General features: G+C 42.4%; 1 long non-coding RNA gene and 1 other non-coding gene across 3 annotated transcripts in view; one reads left to right on the top strand and one right to left on the bottom strand.

Moving 5' to 3' along the window:
• The window catches only part of LOC114886922, a 42,505-nt gene that overhangs the window by 12,920 nt on the left and 9,037 nt on the right, over nucleotides 1-20,548 (bottom strand). The gene's annotated exons all lie outside the window — the stretch shown is intronic.
• Nucleotides 2,985-3,088, top strand: LOC114887853. The gene has a single exon (XR_003791617.1). It is a non-coding gene; the product is annotated as a small nucleolar RNA U13 (small nucleolar RNA).

Here is a 20,548-nt window from a genome sequence, read left to right as displayed (position 1 = left end):
CTATTTGTAGCCCCCTGAGCTCTGTGAGGCCCACCCATCTCAAAAGGCAACCTCAGGGCCTCTCAAAGAGAAGTCTTTCATAGGGCTGTTGACGGCTTGAAAACTGAACCCTGGTCCTGACTGACGCCATCATTTGCATGATAATCATGACCAATTTGGAGGAGTTAAGAAAGCCTCAACTCCAGGTGCTCTTCACTTTTTTTTTTTTTTTGCGGTACGAGGCCCTCTCACTCCGGACGCGCAGGCTCAACGGCCATGGCTCACGGGCCCAGCCGCTCCGCGGCATGTGGGATCCTCCCGGACCGGAGCACGAACCTGTGTCCCCTGCATTGGCAGGCGGACTCTCGACCACTGCGCCACCAGGGAAGCCCGCTCTTCACTTTTGAAACCAGTCACTGTCAGGCAGGTAATGCCTCTTGTTATCTTTTGGTAACTTTAGGTACCTAGAGTTGTTCTAGAGGACGAGAATCTTAAAGATGTGTTTTCTGAATTGTTTCTCTAATCTGATTAGATTTAAAGGCACTAAGGACTGTATTTCTTGTAGTAAAGAGGATGCTGACAGTCCATGGTATGTTGTGGCAGCAGAGATACACAAAATAAGATCACTGATCACTGGATACTCCTAAATAAATACTTGTAAAAGGCAAGTTTCTTCAAAGGAAATCCACTGCTGCTCTTAAAGGGAAGAGTTGTCCTCCCCCACCCCAACCCCTTTCCTGGTAAGACAAAGACTTAATGCTACCCTGAAGAATTTGGCTTTGGAAACAGCCGGTTTCACTTTGCTGAAAGGCCTGAGGCTGGGAACAGCAGCCTGGAGGCGGTACATCTTGTGTTACTTGGCTAGGAGAAATCCCTTGAGGCAACATGAAATGGTGTCTCTTTGGGTCATTTGCTTTTCTCCTGTCTCTCCATCCTATTTTTAAGAGTCAGTAGAAGACTGACAACACCACAACAATAGTGATCACTCACATGGCCCTTGCTATGTGCCAGGCACATAGCTCTTAGGCCGTAGACAGATTCATGTTTTTAATTTTTACGACAACCTTATGAGGTAGGTATTATTATTAATCCCACTTTACAGTTGGGGAAATGGAGGCAAAGTCAAATAGCTACCAAGTAGGGACGCAGGATTTGAACCCAGGAAGTCTGGCTCCAGAGTCCAGGATCATAGCGAACTTGGGTGGTGAACAGGTCTGGATTGAATCCTGGCCATGCCCCTCAATGGTGATAGGATCTTGGATTGGACCCTAAAACTCTTCCAGCCTCTGCCTCTGCATTTTAACATGGGAATAGTAACCGCTCCTGCCTGATAGAATTGCTGTGAGATTGAAATGGATTGATAAACATTTGGTCCAGGGCCTGGCACATCCTAAGGGCTCAATAAATGGGCTTCCCATCCTCTGAGATGCCAATGTGCAGTCATTGCAAATAATATTTTTTCCCAGTTAATAGCTTGTCTTTTCATCCTCTTTGATGAAGTGTAATTTATAGATTTTTTTTCTTTTATGAATTGTGCTTTTGGTGTCATGTCTTAGAACACTTTGTGAAGACCTAGATCCTACAGATTTTTTCCTAAAATTTTTACAGTTATGAATTACTTCTTGAAAGTGCATTTTTTCCTAAATATAAAAGAAAGACATGCCTATTTTAGACCATTTGGAATATAAGGAAAAACTCAATGAGGAAAGTTAAAATCACTAGTAAAACCGAAATCCAGAAATACATTTGGTATTAGATGCAAGCACTTGTAACTTTAATAAAAATGTCACCTCTTTTATCATGGGGAAACAGAACCCTCCAACAGTAAACTGCACTATCAAGTACCAACCAGAGTGCTGATGGAAGGTGCCTCTCTTCACGCCAAGATCAGCTGGGGGAGTTGCCATTCAGAAAAGACTAAGAACTACTGACCCAAACAGTGAAACTCATGTTTATGAACTGCAGCTGTTAGTCACAGGCTGTAATTGCCCCACCAGATAAAGAAGCTATTTAAGAGAGCAGGTTGCTATAAGCTGAATAGAAACAGAAAATAGTCTTTTTGGAAATCACAGGATTGTAACTAAGGGGAACGTCAGGTTCGAGGCTGGAATGGGTCTTTGTGTATTTGCTGGCTTGGAGATGGACAGGCTGATCTGGCATGAAGACGGTCCAGCCCTGGCTGCTCTTCTGTTTTGTTGGAGAGAAATCAGTTGAGGATCCCTTTTTCAAGTCCTGCCATGTGATGGCTTCCATGGCTAGAATCCTTTCAGCCTACCCATTTCTGATTCCTGGGCACCTGGAATTCTGCCTCTTGTACCACCCCCCTCACCTGCCTGACTTGTCAGGTCAGTTGGTAACAGCTGTGATCAGAGCAGCGGCCTCCATTAGTACTCCCCCTCCACCCGTGTCCCCCCCACTACACAGAAGGCGTGAGCTAGTCTTAAAACATAGCATTAGCTATTTCAGAGGCACCCCTCCCTACCCTTCACTGCCAACCTCATGAGAAGCTGATACTTTTTAAAATTTTTATTTATTTATGTATTTATTTATAATTGAAGTATAGTTGATTGAAGCTGATACTTTTTGAAAGGGTATTTTGAGTGAAAGAGGTGAAACTTGCTATTTAAATTGTTTAGTGAAGTTAAGAAACAATCCTGAAGTTGATTTGGTCAGTCTAGATTTTCATAGATCAAGTTTGCACCCAGTGGAACCTTGCGTGAAGTACTTGACTACATACTTGCAAAGGAAATCTTATTTCTTAATTACCAAGTAAGTATCTCTGCTGTTTGTTGAATTTTGAGGAATCAGGTAAAACCCCAGGATGGTGACAGACACAAAAAATTTCATAAAAAGCTTAGATTAAAAGATAATTATGTGGTGAAAATTGCAACCTAAATGCTCATCAGAAGAGAATTGGTTAAATTATGATACATCCATTCAGAAGCTCGACATTTATTGCCATAGAAAGGTGCCTACCTATATCGAGTTTAAAAAACCAGTTATAGATCCTTTTGTAGTTCCTGAGCGTGATGACTGGGTGTTCATGAGGTTGTGTGACATGTGCCTCCCTCAAACCTTGTTATGACACCGGCATGTTACCCGTCTGACACAAAAAAAGAGAAAAAAAAAATAGAAAAGAAGAAAAGGGGAAAAAAAGAAAGAAAAGAAAAAAAAAGTTGGTTATAAATTAACGAGTAGAATTTGATCCTATTTTTAAAAGTCATTGGGAAAGAAATACAGTAGTCCCCCTTAATCCATGGGGATATGTTCCAAGACTCCCAACTGGTTGCCTGAAACCATGGATAGTATTGGACCCTATGTATACTATGTTTTTTCCTGTACATACATACCTGTGGTAAAGTTTAATTTGGCACAGTAAGATATTAACGACAATAACTAACAACAAAATAGAATAATTATAACAATATACTGTAATAAAAGTTATGTGAATATGGCCTCTCTCTCTCAAAATATCTCACTGTACAAATTTAATGCTTTTTCTATCTTAACTCAGCACTTATCACTCGCTGTGGCCGTAAGTTTTTCAGTTTGAGGTGCAACAGCAAAACTAGCACAAATTTCTTTTTCTTTCTTCACAATTTCCTGGATAGAAGATTTGTTCTTACTGTAGATCTTAGCAACCTCAGCACATGATTCTTTTTCTTTACAAATTAAGTCGAGAACTTTCACCTTTTGACTTAAAGGAAGCACTTTATGGCTATGCTCTGGCATATCCAGATTGCCAGCATCTCTACTCTAATGAGCTTTGGGGGCCTTATTAAGTAAAATAAGGGTTCTGGAACATAGGCATTCTGTGATACCTGACAGTTGAACTGATGACCAAGACAGCTAGTGACTAAGGGGCAGGAGTCGATGGACAAAGAGATGATTCACCTCCAGGGCGCATCGGAGCTCCGCAAACAATTTCATTAGGCTACTCAGAATTTAAAACTTATGAATTGTATATTTCTGGAATTTTCCATTAATATTTTTGGTGTGTGGTTGACCATGGGTAACTGAAACCGTGGAAAGTGAAACCTTGAATAAGGGGGACTTTTGTATACCAAGAGAATGTTAGTGGTAATCTCTGGGTCATTCAGTTATGACAAATTATCTTTTATTTTTTCCTGAGTTTTCCAAATATCGAGCTTTTATTGCCTTAGTAATCAGAAAAAAAAAAAAAAAGAAAAAACTAATTCCTAGCAATGGTCACAAAGTGTCATGTTAAACATGTTAAACATGTTAAACAGAACTGTGTATGTAGTTTACAATTTTATTTAAGTTTTATAAATTATAAAAACTCATAGTTAAAAAATATTCAAAAGGGATAAGGAGTATAAGATAAAAAGTAAAAATCTTCTCCTTTGTGAATCCTCAGAACCCCCTCCACATGTAACTAGTGACAACAAAAAAATATATTTAAAGGAGAAATTGAATCGACAGAGCTGATCTGAAATACGGAAGCTAACGTGAGGGGGCATCAGACAACTTTGAAGAGAAGTGAACGAGATTCACTGGCCTGCTGCTGGCCACCCCCTAGCCCACTCTCAGAACATTTCCTCATAATTACATTGCCCTTCACATAAGGGAAATCACCCTCTTTACACTCTGAACACATGGGTTCCTACGGACACTGACACCCAGCCAGGCATGCGAATTAGCATGGGCTCTAAAACCCAAATGAATCAAGTCAAGTTTGAATTTCATAGCACATTGGGCAGTGAGTCACCTAAGAAGCAGACACCGCTCCTGGGTATATGGAAGGCTCTCTCCTCTCTCCCATACCTCCCTTTCCCAAATTTGCTTATTTAATAGTTTAATAGTTGATGCCTTCTCATCCCCCATGCTTTAGCTTAAATATCACTTACTCAGAGAAGAGACAAATAGGCTTGGCTAAATTGGTATAGCTCCCTCCTTTATCCTCTATCACCATCCCTGATTGTATCCTTGGGAGCACCTATTACCATCTGTAATTTTTTATTTATGCCTAACCCCTGCCTCCCCCTTCTCCCCAGGTTGTAAACTACACAAGGGCACAGACCCTGTGCGTGTGTGTGTGTGTGTGTGTGTGTGTGTGTGTGTGTTTTAAAAGCTGGCTTTGTTTAGTCAGCTTTTAGCTCATAATAGGCATTTAATAAATACAGTGTTAATAAGATGGAAAATTTTACAAGTTCATTTTTGAGCTGGAACTCTAATTTTATAAATGTTTTACATAATGGCTGACCCTTGAATGGTAGGTCCATACACTTCTTCATTCTGTCAATCAATAGATTTTTATTAAGAGCTTAGTATTTGCCAGATCTTGTGCTAGGTGCTGGGGTTAGAGGTGCCTAGCAAGGAAGACAAATATGATTTAGGCAAATATGATCTAGGGAGACACGAGCTACGATATGGGTAGTAGAGGGTTTTAGGGAAGCATTGAGTTATCAATTCCCTGAGCTTTATGAGAACCACAGCTGATTTTTTTCTCCACCCAAGTCACCTTGTGACATCCATTCAAGCCCAACAACTTCATACCCAAAATGTTGATTGGGGTTATCTGTGTATCTGTAAGTTTGTACAGAAAAGATTATAATCAACTTTTTAAACAGAGACTAAACAGTGTAAGCGAGTGACACCATAATAAATGGTGGGATAGTTTTAAAAACTATCTTTACAAAGTAGGGTTTTACAACGTGCATTCTCCTTCTCTTTACTCCATCCTTTCCTCCCTCCCTCCTTCCTACTTTCTCTCTCACACACAGTTCAGACACAAGACATGGAGAAGCAAATGTTTTCTAACTCGATGACTTCAGCGGATTAGCGCTCCTTTGAAAGTGATATTGTTACAGCCATAACGTGTTTATGTGTAACACAGACATCTTTATGTATAATGCAGACGTGTCTGTGTGGGGAACATTAACATCCTGGCCTTGTCATTTAGTGAGGTAGGAAGTTCAGCCTAGAACTCGAGATCCCCAAAGCCTTGGGAAATCTTGATACGGGAGGAGGGAGCAGGAGAGAAGAAGGGAGATTATTTTAAGGGTTATTTCTCTTTTTTTTCTAACCCTCCTGGGCTTAACTCCTACTCTCAGAGAAACAATCCTTTTCCGTCACAGCTGGGATGGTTGTCAGGCAGAGTGTCAGGCAAAGGTATCCTTGCTGAGGATAGCAGTCATCCAGAAAAGACTCAGGCAATTAGAAGATGCTGGTAAATCACAGAGACACCACAGTGAGAGTTCCATTTTCTAATAAGCTGATGGCAAAATATTTATTTCAGACCCTGACACTCCAACTCCAAAGAAACAAATTAGAAGTATTTTCTCAATAACTTTCTTTATATACCAAACTGTATCCTAGAAGTTAACTTTTTTTAACTCTTTATTATTCTTTATAAATTATGGAAGTTACTGAGGCTTACTGTAACAAAATCAAACAATACAAAAGTATATCAAGTAAAAAGTTAAAGCCTAGTTCTCTCCTCTATCCCACTCCCCAAAGCAGCACTGTCCAATAGAAAATAAATGTGAGCCACATATACAATTAAAAATTTTTTAGTAGCCACATTAAAAAAGTAAAAAGGAACAGGTGAAATTAATTTTAATTATACATTTTATTTAACCTAATGTACCCCAAATGCTGTTACTTCAACATGTAATCAACATTATCAAATTATTCATGAGTTACAAAATTATTATTGAGATATTTTCCATTATTTTTTGTACCAAGTCTTCTAAATCTGGTATCTGTTCTACACTTACAACATCTCTCAATTTGGATGCTAAATTTTCATTGAAAAACCTTGATCTATATTGAGATTCCTAAAGCATAAAGTTGAAAAAGTAGACTCATATCCAAGTTGCTGCAAGCGTACTTAAAATTTTTCCAATAACTGAATGAAGTACCGGTTTTTAAGTTAAATATGAAGTAATTAAAATTAAATAAATTTAAAAAATCTGATTCCTCAGTTGCACCACATTTCAAGTACCCAGTAGCCACATGTGGCTAGTGACTACCATATTGGACCGTGCAGCTCTAGAGGGAACCGCTAATGTAAGTTTGGCGTGGAAACTTCTTGACCTTTTCTCTATGCACATATATATACAAATGTATAATTAAACAATATATGTATATTACACATATCTGGGTTTCATTTCAGAAAAATCATGCTACATATTTTACTCAATCTAATTTTTTTCAGTTAAAATTATATTTTGGATATTTTTCCTTTTCAGGACGTATGGATCTGCATTTTTTTATAACAGTTGTGTAGTAGATTTATTTAACCACTTCCCTACTAATGGGCACGTAAGTTGTTTCTGATGTTTTGCAGTTATAAACATCCATGTTTTCATCTTTATGCTAGTATTTCCAGAGGATAAATCCTAAGAATTGATTCTTCTGGGCCAAAGGGTATACATCAAAAAATCTGAACGCTAATGCTGAATTACCCTCCCAAATGGTTAGGCTAAATTTTAGCCTACACTCTTTGCTGGCATTCTTTGCCAGCATCTGTAAATGCTCCAGATGCCAGAATCATAAAACATCAGAAAGAAAAGATATTAGGGGTCATGTAGTCCAGTCCCTTTATTTTATGGACCAGGAAGATCAAACCAAAGCTGCGGGAAGAGTCCACGTAGCTTACTTGTGGCCAGGCTGGGACCTGAGAAGCTCTCGGGTTCTTGCCCGCTGTCCCAGTGAGCACGGAGCAGCCTGGCTGTGCCTTTCCAAGCATCCTCAGGGAGGTCATCCTTCCTCCCGCTCCCTGCACTGTATCATTATCAAACCTGCGCAGGTGAAATCAGCAGGCCTTTCAATGGAGCATCACATCGCGGCTCAGTAAACAAAGAGCAGAAGCTAAGGCGGCCTTTCCTTGACATTTGTATCCAAAATTGGATTCGGTCTGCTCAAGTGCTCGCTACAGTTTCAAGTGTGCCTTTCCCACCTCCCTTCTGCTGAGCACAGCCAAGTCTTAGATTCAGGCAGGAGGAAAAAAAAAGGGGTGGGCGTGTTTTGTTTCATGCAGAAATAAACTCCACCGGTCAGCAGTTCCTGGCCCACCAGCTCAGAAACATTCCATCTTTAATGGGAGTCACTTTGGGAGGGCAAAGGCAGAAGGGCGTGAAGGTCTTTTTGGGGGAAGGCAGTTCCTTCTAGCCACCCTTGAGCTGGTGGGGCCAGTGCAATGCTAGACGCATCTCACGTGCCAGCAAGATGGGCTTCTCCTGAGGACTTCTTCCCTACAGTTTCCTACAACTTTACAGAGCCCATGAACACAAGCGCTATCCCATAGAATCCTTGTGCGGTAGGCACCACGCTCAAGTGCACATTGGTGGCAAGAGGCTGGAAACCATCTCTCCTGACTCCATCTCCAGGATGCCTCCCTCTTCCACATCACTCAGCCCCCGGCCCCATCACATACCCTTCACAGCCACCATGGGCCTGGTTCCTCTTCTCCATCTGTTGCCTACACCCCCAGCCCAACTTCATTACAGGCATTAAAAATAAAAACTCACTTGCTTATGCTAACTCATGTATTTAAAAATCAATTCAGACATCTTAATTCTATTTAATTTTTCTTCCTTTCCTGTCATACACCCCCTCTTTCTGCCCAAATATAATACTTTCTTCACATATGGGCACCAAAAAGCCAAAATCCAGACAGAATTCTCCTGTTTTTGCTATATATTGCCAAATAGTTCATACTCCTAAACTTGGTGACTCCTTTTGGCCCTGGTTTTTATTTTTTTGATGTTTCTTTATTATGTGAAGAAAGGAAAGAGATATCACAGTAGGAAAGGATGGAGGGTTATGAGAGCAGAAAAGCAAAATAAGGATTTATTTCATGCTGTTTTAGCAGAGCATTATAAGGCTTCTAACTTTGTCATCCAGAGCCTGTGCTCCACAACGGGAGAGGCCACAGCAGTGAGAGGCCCGCGTACCACCAAAAAAAAAAAAAAAAAAAAGAAATATCCAAGTAATTAATATTTACATATATGGCAATGGCGGAGGGGTCACAATCAGGTGTAAATTTCTGTACAGACCCCATGGGATGGCAAGTGAGTTGCCTTCCACTGGCTGATCGGGAGTAACTGCCTGGACTGCTGGGTTGAGAAACATCATGAGGCTGCATCTGGGCCCAGTAGGAAACTGTGAGGGATTAGAAATGTCTGTCCTGAGCCAAGTCGTGGCTGGAGTAGGGAGTGTATTGGTTTCCTACCATAACAAATTATCACAAATTTAGTGGCTTAAACAACACAAATTTATTATCTAATAGTTATGGAGATCAGAAATCCCAAATGGGTCTCATTGGACTCAAGGTGTGGGCTGGACTGCATTCCTCTCTGGAGGTTCTTTCTAGGAGAATCCATTCCTTGCCTTTTCCAGCTTCCAGAGGTTGCCTACATTTCCTGGTTTGTGGCCCCAATCCAGGAATTGCATCACTCTCACTCTGCTTCTGTCCTTACATATTTTTCTTTGTCTCTGACCCTCCTGTCTCCCTCTTCCACTTTTTTTTTTTTTTTTTGCCATACGCGGGCCTCTCACTGTTGTGGCCCCTCCCGCTGCGGAGCACCGGCTCCGGGCGCGCAGGCTCAGTGACTATGGCTCACGGGCCTAGCCGCTCCGTGGCATGTGGGATCCTCCCGGACCGGGGCACGAACCTGTGTCCCCTGCATTGGCAGGTGGACTCTCAACCACTGCGCCACCAGGGAAGCCCTCTTCCACTTTTAAAAGGACTCTTGTGATTACATTGGGCCCACCTGGACAATCCAAGATAATCTCCTCATATCAAGATCTTTAATTTAATCACATCTACGAAGCCTCCTTTGCCATGCAAGGTAACAGGCACAGGTGCCACGGCTTAGGTGGTGGACATCTTTGGGATGCCATTTTTTTTTTTTGGAGGAAATCTTTTTAAAGAAATCTTAATGGGGTCCCACATCTGGGCAATGCCAAAATTAATGGTGGTAAACTGAGGTTAATATTCAACAGACCTGGGAATTCCCTGGTGGTCCAGTGGTTAGAACTCTGAGCTCCCGCTGCCAGGGCCTGGGTTCAATCCCTGGTCGGGGAGCTAAGATCCCACAAGCTGTTGCAGTGTGGCCAGAAAAAAGAAGAAAAAAAAAATTAAGCAGAACTCAGTGCTGAATGAATTTTTAGATCTGCCCGTTGTCTTAACCAGTTTGGGCTGCTATAACAATTTACCATAGACTGTGGCTTATAAACAACAGAAACTTATCGCTCATAGTTCTGGAGGCTGGAAGTCTGAGATCAGGGTGCCAGCAGGGTCTGGTTGTGGTGAGAGCCCTCTTCCAGGATGCAAACCGCTGACTTCTCACATACTGAAAAGACAGTAAGCTAGTTCTCTGGCTTCTTTTTTTTTTTAATTTTTTTAAAATTTTCTTTTCATTTATCTATTTATTTATTTTTGGCTGTGTTGAGATATGCAGGCTTCTCATTGCAGTGGCTTCTCTTGTTGCAGAGCGTGGGCTCCAGGCGCGCGGGCTCAGTAGCTGTGGCTCATGGGCTCGGTAGCTATAGCTCGCGGGCTCTAGAGCATAGGCTCAGTAGTTGTGGCACGCGGGCTTATTTGCTCCACGGCGTGTGGGATCTTCCCAGACCAGGGCTTGAACCCATGTCCCCTGCATTGGCAGGCAGATGCTTAACCACTGTGCCACCAGGGAAGTCCCTTTGGCCTCTTCTTATAAGGGCACTAATCGCATCTGTGAGAACTCTGCCCTCATGACCTAATTACCTCCCAACGTCTCCACCTCCTAATACCATCACGCTGGGGATTAGGATTTTGATACAGGAATTGTTGCTGTTAATGTTGTTGCTGTCGGGACACAAACATTAAGTCCAAAGCATGAGTTGTTTCTTGACATTGCTGTCTTTTAACTGCACCAGAGGACAGCGGTCTGATAAGAACGGAAGTGTGCAGCATCCGTTTACTCCTACAGAAGACAGTGGGAAGGAAGGGCGAGTTTCTAGCCTAGCAACAGCCTCACTCTTCCATGGGGAGAACGCCTCTCTTCTCCCAGCTGTAGCAGTTGGGTCTGGAGCAATACCAGGTCTTTCAGGAGCTCTCCCTCTGCTCAGGATATGGTTCAAGATTCTCAGCAGGATATAAAGGTCCCACGCGCTCTAACCCTTGCCCACGTCTCCAGCCTTACATTTCACCACCCCTGCCCCCCACCCCTCCAGTCACCCCGGCCTCCAAGACCAACTCCTTCTGCCTCAGGGCCTTTTGACATCTCATTCCCTAATTCTGGAATACTCTTATTACCTTCTTGTGCCCAATTAATCTCTAATTATCCTTGGGCTAGGCCTAAAATCATATACTGAAAGAAATTTTCTTTAACCTGCAAATCTAAATCAGCACCCCTTCCCCACCCAGGTCCTGAAAAATGGTGTAGTGTCAGGAACTTGAGGCCTGGACTCAACTGCCTGACTCCCAATCTTAGGCCCACCACTCATTAGCTGTGAGACCTTGGGCAGGACATGCAGACCTCCATGCCTCTGTTTCCTCATCTCTGAAGTGAGACTAGCAATAGCTTCTATTGCAGAGTATTATGAGGATTAAAGGAGATAATCTATGTAGAAAGTTTGGAAGAGTGTACTACGAGTATAAGCTGTTATTTTCCTTTATAGCAGTTATCCAAATTGTAATTATAAAATTATTTGTGTTATTATTTGTTTAATATCTGTTTTCCCACATGCAGTAGGTTCTGCAGTGGCATGGCAGTGTCTCTCTTGTCCTCCACTGTACCTGCAGTACCTAGTATGCTGCCTTCCATGCTGAAGGCCCTCGATAGGTATTTCCTGGGTGGATGGATGGATGGATGGATGAACATTTGACTTATTCCTGAAGCGGGTCCCATGAAAAAGTGTCACCTTGTCGGAAAATAATCAATATGATTAAAGAGAATTATCTGGAAAGTTTTGATTGTCAAATTCTGGGCTGACTAGTAGCCTAAAATTCGATGCGACATTCACCATCTTTCCCTTCCTGGGGCCTGTTCTCACCCAGGGCCTTGTGATGCCCGTTGCCAGGCAGATTTATGAAACATCTCAACAGACGCTTACATTCCATATGTCGCCATTTACACATTCCTGCTGGGGTCAAGGTGGGGAATGGCATGTGTGCTAATAGCTGCATTTCTCACGTGAACTTTCTCATAAACCCTCTTCTCAGCTCATTTTACTGATACATTATAATATGCTTTTACAAACAAGTTTTCAAGGTCATGAATAAATGCTTCCTAATTTCCATTTTTTGAGGATTACAAGTCTAGCAAGGGCAACTAGAGGTTTCTTAGCCTCACCCCTGCCACAGGCCAGAACTCCATCTGAACTACTCTAGAAGATCTCTAAGGAAACAGGACAACAACATTTTCCAGTGATTCTAAGCTCTTGCCAGTTCCTCCTTCCTTAGGTCTCAAGGACACTACGTCTATATGTGTTAACCATGCATTTCTTACTCTCATTCTGTCTGAAGTCCTAGAAAAAGTGGTCTTTTGCGGGCTTCCCTGGTAGCGCAGTAGTTGAGAGTCCACCTGCCGATGCAGGGGACGCGGGTTCGTGCCCCGGTCTGGGAAGATCCCACGTGCCGCGGAGCGGCTGGGCCCGTGAGCCATGGCCGCTGAGCCTGCACGTCCGGAGCCTGTGCTCCGCAACGGGAGAGGCCACAACAGTGAGAGGCCCGTGTACTGCAAAAAAAAAAAAAAAAAAAAAGTGCTCTTTTGCCAGAAAATAGCCAACAAAATTGCCAAATCCAAAAGGCCACCATTGAGCCTGTTCGTCAAGTGGGTGGAAACCTCCCACAGAATGTTTGCTTCTTGGCAAGGAGGTCAACCAACATCAGTCTTCCTGTACCTTCATTTTCTTTCTGACCTGAATGGTCAGCCAAGCTCTATCTTTGTTTCATTTGTCAAAACACCATTGTTCTCTCTCCTCCCTGTGGCAGTTTCATTTCTATTGTTAAAAAAAGAAGTCAGAGCAGCCTTGGGTTGATGGACGCAGGTCCTACTGACTGTGCAGTCTGGTTTGTGGCCAAGAGCCGGTCTCATCTTTGGTGTTCAACTGACTGTGGAAATCATCTCATGCCAACCAACTTTGGTTCCATCGGGGGACTACAACCCACAAAAGAAATTTCTGTCACCAGTTGTTCTGCACTGGGGCAACAATTTATCGGATGGTGGTTTCTAAAACCGGGCAATCTCTTCTCCCAGCTATAATATCTTCTCATAAAATAGTAAGATCATTAAGAATAAAACATATCATTTTTCTGAGAGAAATGTCTGATAAGTCTACATTTTGGAGAGTCTGAGGCCCCAAGTTATTATTGAAAAGACACACACAGCTCAGTGCTAACCTAGGCCTATCTCATTCAGCAGCAATTTTCATGTGAGGATAGGATAACTGAGGCATTTTTAGATGCTGAATAGAAATACTATGATTTTTGGATGCTCCTACTATCATGAATTTTTCTCTCCCCATCTCTTACATCATTTGCCCAGAGAATGTATTTTAAAACTGAATTTAAAATTCAATACCTATGTTAGATTGGCCTTTAAATGCTACTTAAGGGAAAAGGGATTTCTATGAAAATGGGTAAGTTGTTTCTTCTGTCTCTATAAATTCTCATTCTAAAATTGTTGGGATAATTTATTTAATAGATTCTTTTTAACAAAGGTTATTGGGAATTGAATTGGGCAGTTTCAGGAATTGCTGAAGAAAAGATCCTATCAACTCCTGAGAGAAAAAGTTTATTTCACATATGGGCGCAAGAATCAGATGGCTTTGGATTTCTCAAAAGCAATGCTAGAAGCTAAAAAGCAAAGAGCAATGTCTTCAAAATTCCAAGGGAAAATGATTTCCAACCTATATAGCCAGCCAAATGTCAGTCAAGAAAAGGCTAGAATAAAGTTATTTTCAGACATACAAGCCCCCTCCAAGTCCATCTCCACCTTTCTTCACCCGACCCTGGGCCCCAGGAGGCTGACCTGAATCGATTGCAGCCATGGGCTCTCTTATCTTCCACTTCCTGTAGGATTTGGCCAGTGGGAAATACTGGCAGAACTTGGAGGGAGAAAGGAGGTGAGGTCAGGCTGTTTGTCCCCTGGCTCCCTCCCTGCCAAGTCAGCTCAGGTTGACTTCCTTACCCGAGGTCAGCATTCCTGAAAGGTGGGCCTCTCCACTCTCTCCAACAACTTCAGTTCCTCCCTCTGGGCTCTGGGAACCACTTCCTTTGCTTGCCTCTCTCTCAGTCCCAGGGAAGGTAACAGGATCCCTGCAGTGACTAGGGTCAGGGCTCTTCACCACCCCTTGTTGGCTTCCCTTAACCCTGCCCATATCTTTTTTTTGTTTTTAATATTTATTTACTGGCTGCATCAGGTCTTAGTTGCGGCACATGGGCTGTTCGTTGCAGTGCGTGGGCTTCTCTCTAGTTGTGGTGTGTGGGGTCAGTAGTTGCCGTGCGTGGGCTTAGTTGCCCTGGCACACGGGACCTTAGTTCCCTGACCAGGGATCAAACCGGCGTCCCCTGTATTGCAAGATGGATTCTTAACCATTGGACCACCAGGGAAGTCCCACCCATATCTCTTAATATAGACCCTTGACTAAACATTCCTCAATTACCCCATGTGAGTGTGTCACTCACTTGCTTCCTGCAGGACCCTGACCTACGCAGATGCCTGGATGACCAGTAGATGGTTTCCCTCACTCCTTGAAGGCAGTACAGTTATGATGAAAGGTTTCAGTATCATATCAACCTGGACATGTATTCCAGCTCTGCCACTTTGTACCTGTGGGACTTTGGACACATGACAAGCTCTTTTGTCCTCTCTTTCCTCACAGATAAAATGGGGATGTTTATGTGACTTTCCTCCCAGAGTTTCTGTGAGGATCAAAAGGAAATAATCCAGGAGAAAATGTATCGCAGTCCCAGTCATTTAACGAGCACTCAATAAAAGGTAGTTATTATTATTAATTATTATCCTTGTGCCGTTCTTAGCCTGCCAAGAGCTGCCCATTCTTCGAAGGGGCCAAATGACTCAAAGGGCAGGGATGCCACCCTCATAAGCCTCAAAGCCTCATTTGTGAATCCTGAAGGGATGCCCAAGGAAAATGAACTAAGGGGGGAAGCCTCGTGCCCAGCCCTGAAGCGTGGTTTGGGTTGAGAGGGCTGTTCTTGCTTTTAGGGGCGGACCCTGAAGGGGCAGGGTGGGGCATCCTCTGGCAGCTGGCTCCAAGTTCCGCCCACCATCCTTCTGTTGGTGATCACAGTGTTCTTTGCAAGAGATAAAGGGGAAACTGAAACCACGATGCATTTCTCAGAGGAGTTGTGATCCCAAATACCTGGCTGAGGATCCCTGGTTATCCTCCTAAGGTGCTCAGCCTGGACGAGCGATGTTAGCTTTTGAGGGCTTGACTTCCTGCCTGGGATATTTAACCCCGCTCTCCTACCAACATATGAGAACCTCCGTAAAGTCAACTTTGACGGAGTTCTGTCTTTTAGTGTAATTGGAAGTTCCCAACTTGCCCCTAAGAAGCCATCTTCCTTTCTAAATTTGCAATACTCCTTTAGCTCAAGACTTGCGGATTGTTTGTGTGAAGGGGGGTGTGGAAGGGAGAGGAGGTATAAATGGAAGCTGCTTTTTCAGTAGAGGTAAAAATGAGAAAGCCCAGGCCTGTAAATGTTAGAAATGTGCATATGTGCATGTGCGAGCATGTGAATGCACCCTCACGGAAACAGCTATATGTACATATGAGCTTCTAGGTTTATAGAGGTGCACTTCCTTCTTCCTGTGACCACCAGAAATAGCCTAGCTCTGAGATCTTTTGAGAGCCACCTTGTTAAAAACCTGAGTGGATTCTTCAGTAGAGGTGCCTCCTGCTTTATTTCGACACAATATGGGTGTGCTCCTACATTCCACCTCTGTTCCCCATCCCATCCTGGCCTGTAAAAAGTCTGGAGAGAGGGAGAGAGAGAAGCATGATTCAGGGGAGAAAAAAAATCACCTTGGGATTCCTTGAAATAGCACATTCTTTTTGTAACTCCCCCACCAGTGCATTGACATGATATTCACGTATTTAACAAAAAAAGTAATTTCAGGGACACAGCCATTGTATGAAGTAGGGTATGCCAGAATTTGATATAAACAGGAAGTGGGTGGGTTAGACTTTAGTTGACACTTTGTGGTGGAAGCAGATCCTGTGGCAGAAGCAGTTTGATTTTACTTTGGCCCGTGGATCTTGTCATAACTGGGCAGGACAATAAGTCTGATTCTGAGGATAAGCTCTCTGTCAAGGGCTGGGGCCGAAGTGGATCCCTGAGATTTAACCCCGTCACTTCCTTCCAGAATTCAGAAGCTACATTGTACAGAAATGATGACTGTTGCTCCGGCTTCACCACCTTCTAGATGGCCAACAGTGGACAACCCAAACCTACTGGCATCTATTTTCTCATCTTGCACATGGTGATAATAACTGCTAATTAAAATGAGAAATAGAGAGAGTGCATGAGAGCGCCTAGGCACTTAATAAATAATGGCTGATAATAATAACTATTATGCAAAGAAGAGAAGGAGGAGGGAAAAAGGAGGGAAGGAGGGGGAGTGCTGAATCTAATTACATAAAGAAGTCACCACAGGGCCATCTGGGGAGCATAAGAGTGATTTTATAGTACCCTTTAAAGAAATCATATTCAACATTCTCTTAAATAAGCTTGCTAATTTCCCTGATGGGATTATTTCTTTGTTTCTAAGCTTCAGCATTTTATTCTGTTTTAATTATACAATATTTCAGGTCTGACATCAAAAAGTGCATCATCTGTTTTTATCTTTCTTAGCCTCATCCACATCCTTAGTTACTGTTGCCAGGTATCCTAGGGTCACCCAAAGTACTTTTGTTCCAGAGACCTTTCAAAGTAAGCCAGTGCAGCAGTTTAGAAAACTTCTCTCATTTGTGGACAAAAATACATTAAAACAACCAAGGGAGTGATCACTCTTTGGGATTTTTGATGCCTTACTGGACACGTTTGCAATGCTTTTCAGGTCCTTTGGGATTCAAATTAGGAGAAAATCTTTTTTTGTTTTATTTTGTTTTACATCTTGGAACTTGATCTTTGGTAAATGTCTGTGATGTTTGCACATTGTGTAACACTCCATCCTCCCACCCCCACCCGCGGTCCCCATCCCAAATGCTATCAGGATTTCATCAGCTTAAAAAGGCAACAACAAAATATACCGTGGCGAGAATTAATGGTTTCTTTGTGGCTTTCTGGTTATCTCCCTTTGACCACACTACTAAATGCAGCTCTGAAAGAGGCTTGTGCTTTTGGGTTTGATCAGCCAGTCACTTCAGTTCAGTTCCAAACCAGAAGAGCTCCCCCTTGGGGTATCCTTGTTGCTAAACCTCTATGAGGCATCATTGACTAATTCAAGCGAAAAGATGCTGTCAGCATCTTAGGTATCTTGTTGAGTCCTCTGTAAAGTACACTGATGCTTTCTTAATATTAACAATATTGTGGTTAGCTAATTATTTTGCAGACCCACAAGAGGCCCTCTCTCTAAAACCTGATGAAGTGGCCTTTAGTTTCCCTGATCACCATACAGAGCATTCTTGGACTGGGTCTAAGTGAGGGCTGTTACAAGGATACTTCTTATAGCACAAATTCCACATGCTGCTTCCATTGTGACCAAGTCCTACAGCACAGCCAGACTGTGAGCAAGTTGAGAGCAAGGACTATGTATCTCTAATTCAGTTGCTGGGTCTGTAACAGGTACACAGTAAGTGTAGAAGAGTGAGTGCTATTATACAAAGATGGTTCTCACCCTCCACCAGCCTTGCTTTAGGGACAGCTCTGCCACTACCTAGTTGTGTAATCTTGGGTAAATAATGTAATGTCTTGTCTGCAAAACAAGGGGTAGGACTAGAAGCTTTTTAAAGTCCCTTACAGCTGTAACCTGCTGCAAAACTGCTGCTTCGCCTCGGAGAGAATTTATCTTATGTATCTTGTGTGAAATGAGTGGTACCTGGGAAGGCACCATATTGAGTTAGGAAAAGGACATGGTGAAGAACTTCTTACTTAGTAAGTGATATTTGGATTCCTCTTGCCCCAAATGATTACTTAAAGCACGTGCAACGTGAAAAAGTCCAGCTGTCTCAAATATTCTCATCTGTTGAAAATGGTTCTATTGATAGAATCCACAAGGTAACTGAAGTCTCTGTGGGATTCTCCATGCAAGTGACCCATCTGAGATGAGCAGGTGAATTGTTTTCTTTTTTAAACCTGGTCTCAAACACAGAGATGATCAAGGAGTAGTTATGGCATTATAGATCCATTTTAGATCTATCTGTGACAGACATAATTAGAACTGTGTTCAGTGAATTCAATTGCCTTAAGGAAATGGGGCTAAATTGACCTAACAGATGTTCATGCTTCTCCAACAATAATAATAATGATACACTGTGTTTATTTGGAACACGATTAAATTGTTCCTGCCGACTTCAAGGTCCCAAAATCCTAGATTCAGATCCTGTGGATTTATCACACCCACTGGAGGACACTGGCTTTCCAAACCTCTGAATGGATTATCCTCTTCCATTAGAGTGGGCTCATCCTTTACAAAAGATAACATCTTGTTTCTCTGGCCTGAATTTCCCTTGACTTCTTTCAAAACACAATTTGTGAAAACAATGTTTGAGAACACATGACAATGGGAAGTACTCAGCGGGAATACTTCAATAAACATGTCAGGTATATAAACTAGCTGATGCTATTTATTTGGTCCTTAAGAAGAAAGTATTGGGATACGATAAAGTGCAATCATCTTTCAACATCTCAGATTTCTCCAGTAACGCATATATGTTGGCAGACCTTAGTGGATCATGCTAATTTATCTGTAGATCATCAAAGGAAAGAATAAAATATATGACTTCAGGCAAGTGAATGGACTGGAAAACGAAATTGGGCAACAGCAATATTTTCTTACGCCAGAAATAAACAGGTCAACACGGTGAGGAGGGTTTTGTCCCACTCCTGGCTGAACTTTGAGGGGTGAGATGGCTAATATCGAGGGACCCAGCTTCGTGGTCTTTTCTCACAAATCGTTCCACGATTCAAGAAAAGGACAATCTGCAGCGTGACATGGCAAACTAGGTCAGAATAATATTTCTTAATGGCGATTCCTACAATGTTCTATTAAGTGCAGCAGCGGTTCAGAATTTTCTGTGCTTTGATAGGTTGTATTTTTAAGCAGGCACCCATTTTTTAAAATTTAATGTGATGTATAAAACTGAGTTCCAAGGAATCTCTAATATGGAAGTGGTGAAAATGATGTGGGGGAGAGGAAGCAAAACATGTGCCTATCCTTATACACACCCCAAGCCAGTATTCCGAAGATGAGCTTTGTGAACATAAAAGTTTATGCTGCCTTGATTTGTGTGGTTTTTAAGAAACACTAGCAATATTTAGGGATCTTGGAGCATAACATCAGAACAGAAACTCTTTGCCCTAAATTTGCGTGTATTCTCTGGCTTTCTCTCTTATTTGCTCCACATGGATTCTCCCTCTTTTCTAGCTAAGTTAGTTGACCCACAATTCCCTTTGTGGATGGCATCCCTACAACACGCCTTACCTCTTCTTACCTGCTTGTTTCTGTTCCCACCATTTCCTGAGCCTGGGGAGAGGCATCCTCCAGCTCCTCCGGGGTGGGGTGGGGGAATCTAGTTCAAGGGCCCCTCTTCCATGAAACGTTTTCCTTTTTACCCCAGCTAGAAATAATGGTCTCTTCTACTGATAATACTCTAGAGAAGGGTTTCTCAACCTCAGCACGATTGATATTTTAGGCTAGATAATTCTTTGTTGTCGGGGGGCGGACTGCCCTGTGCTTTAAAGACTGTTCAGAAGCATCCCTGGCCTCCACCCACTAGATGCCAGTAGCACCCGCCTCCTACTCCCACAGAGTTGTGACAATCACAGATGTCTGTAGACATTGCCAGATGTACCCCCCGCCCCCAGGGGGGAGTGGGCACAAATCACTTCAGTTAACCGCTGCACTACAGTTCTCCCCAAATCAGATCACAGATTCTGAAGAACAACGGTCAGGTCTTTAGTAGTGTTTTGGTTCATGTTCAAAGTTATTTGATGATTAACAAATAAAAGATGTTTTTCAAAATTATCAGTTGGGAGTTTTTGAAAATTAACACAGAAGGTTAATTTGAATCAGGTTAGATCCTCAGAAAACTTTAATAGGAGTATGTTATTGCCTCTCCCCTCTTAGAAAAAGCTTTACAGAGCTATAATTTTAATACTACACCACTGAGTTGAAATGAGAAACCACCAGAGTGTCTCTGCAGCTTTTGAAACATTATTGTTGAAGTTACTAACCATTGCTGATGACCCTTACAGAAAAACCAGTGAGGTAAGCTCCTCTTAAAGTTTAGTGCTAGAAAAGTTTGTCTCTTCTGAAACACTGGGTTTCTTCCTTCTATTGCATAAAGAGAGATATGTAACTACTTTTATTTTCCCTTTTTGACTTGGCCATCAGGAAGCTTAGAACTAAGATTTATGTTCAGTTACAGG

The sequence above is a fragment of the Monodon monoceros genome, unplaced genomic scaffold (genome assembly GCF_005190385.1).
Source record: "Monodon monoceros isolate NGI ecotype Baffin Bay Population unplaced genomic scaffold, NGI_Narwhal_1 Super_Scaffold_7, whole genome shotgun sequence".
NCBI lineage: Eukaryota > Metazoa > Chordata > Mammalia > Artiodactyla > Monodontidae > Monodon > Monodon monoceros.
The sequence above is the reverse complement of the archived record's forward strand: the minus strand, read 5'-3'. Positions and strand labels throughout refer to the sequence as shown.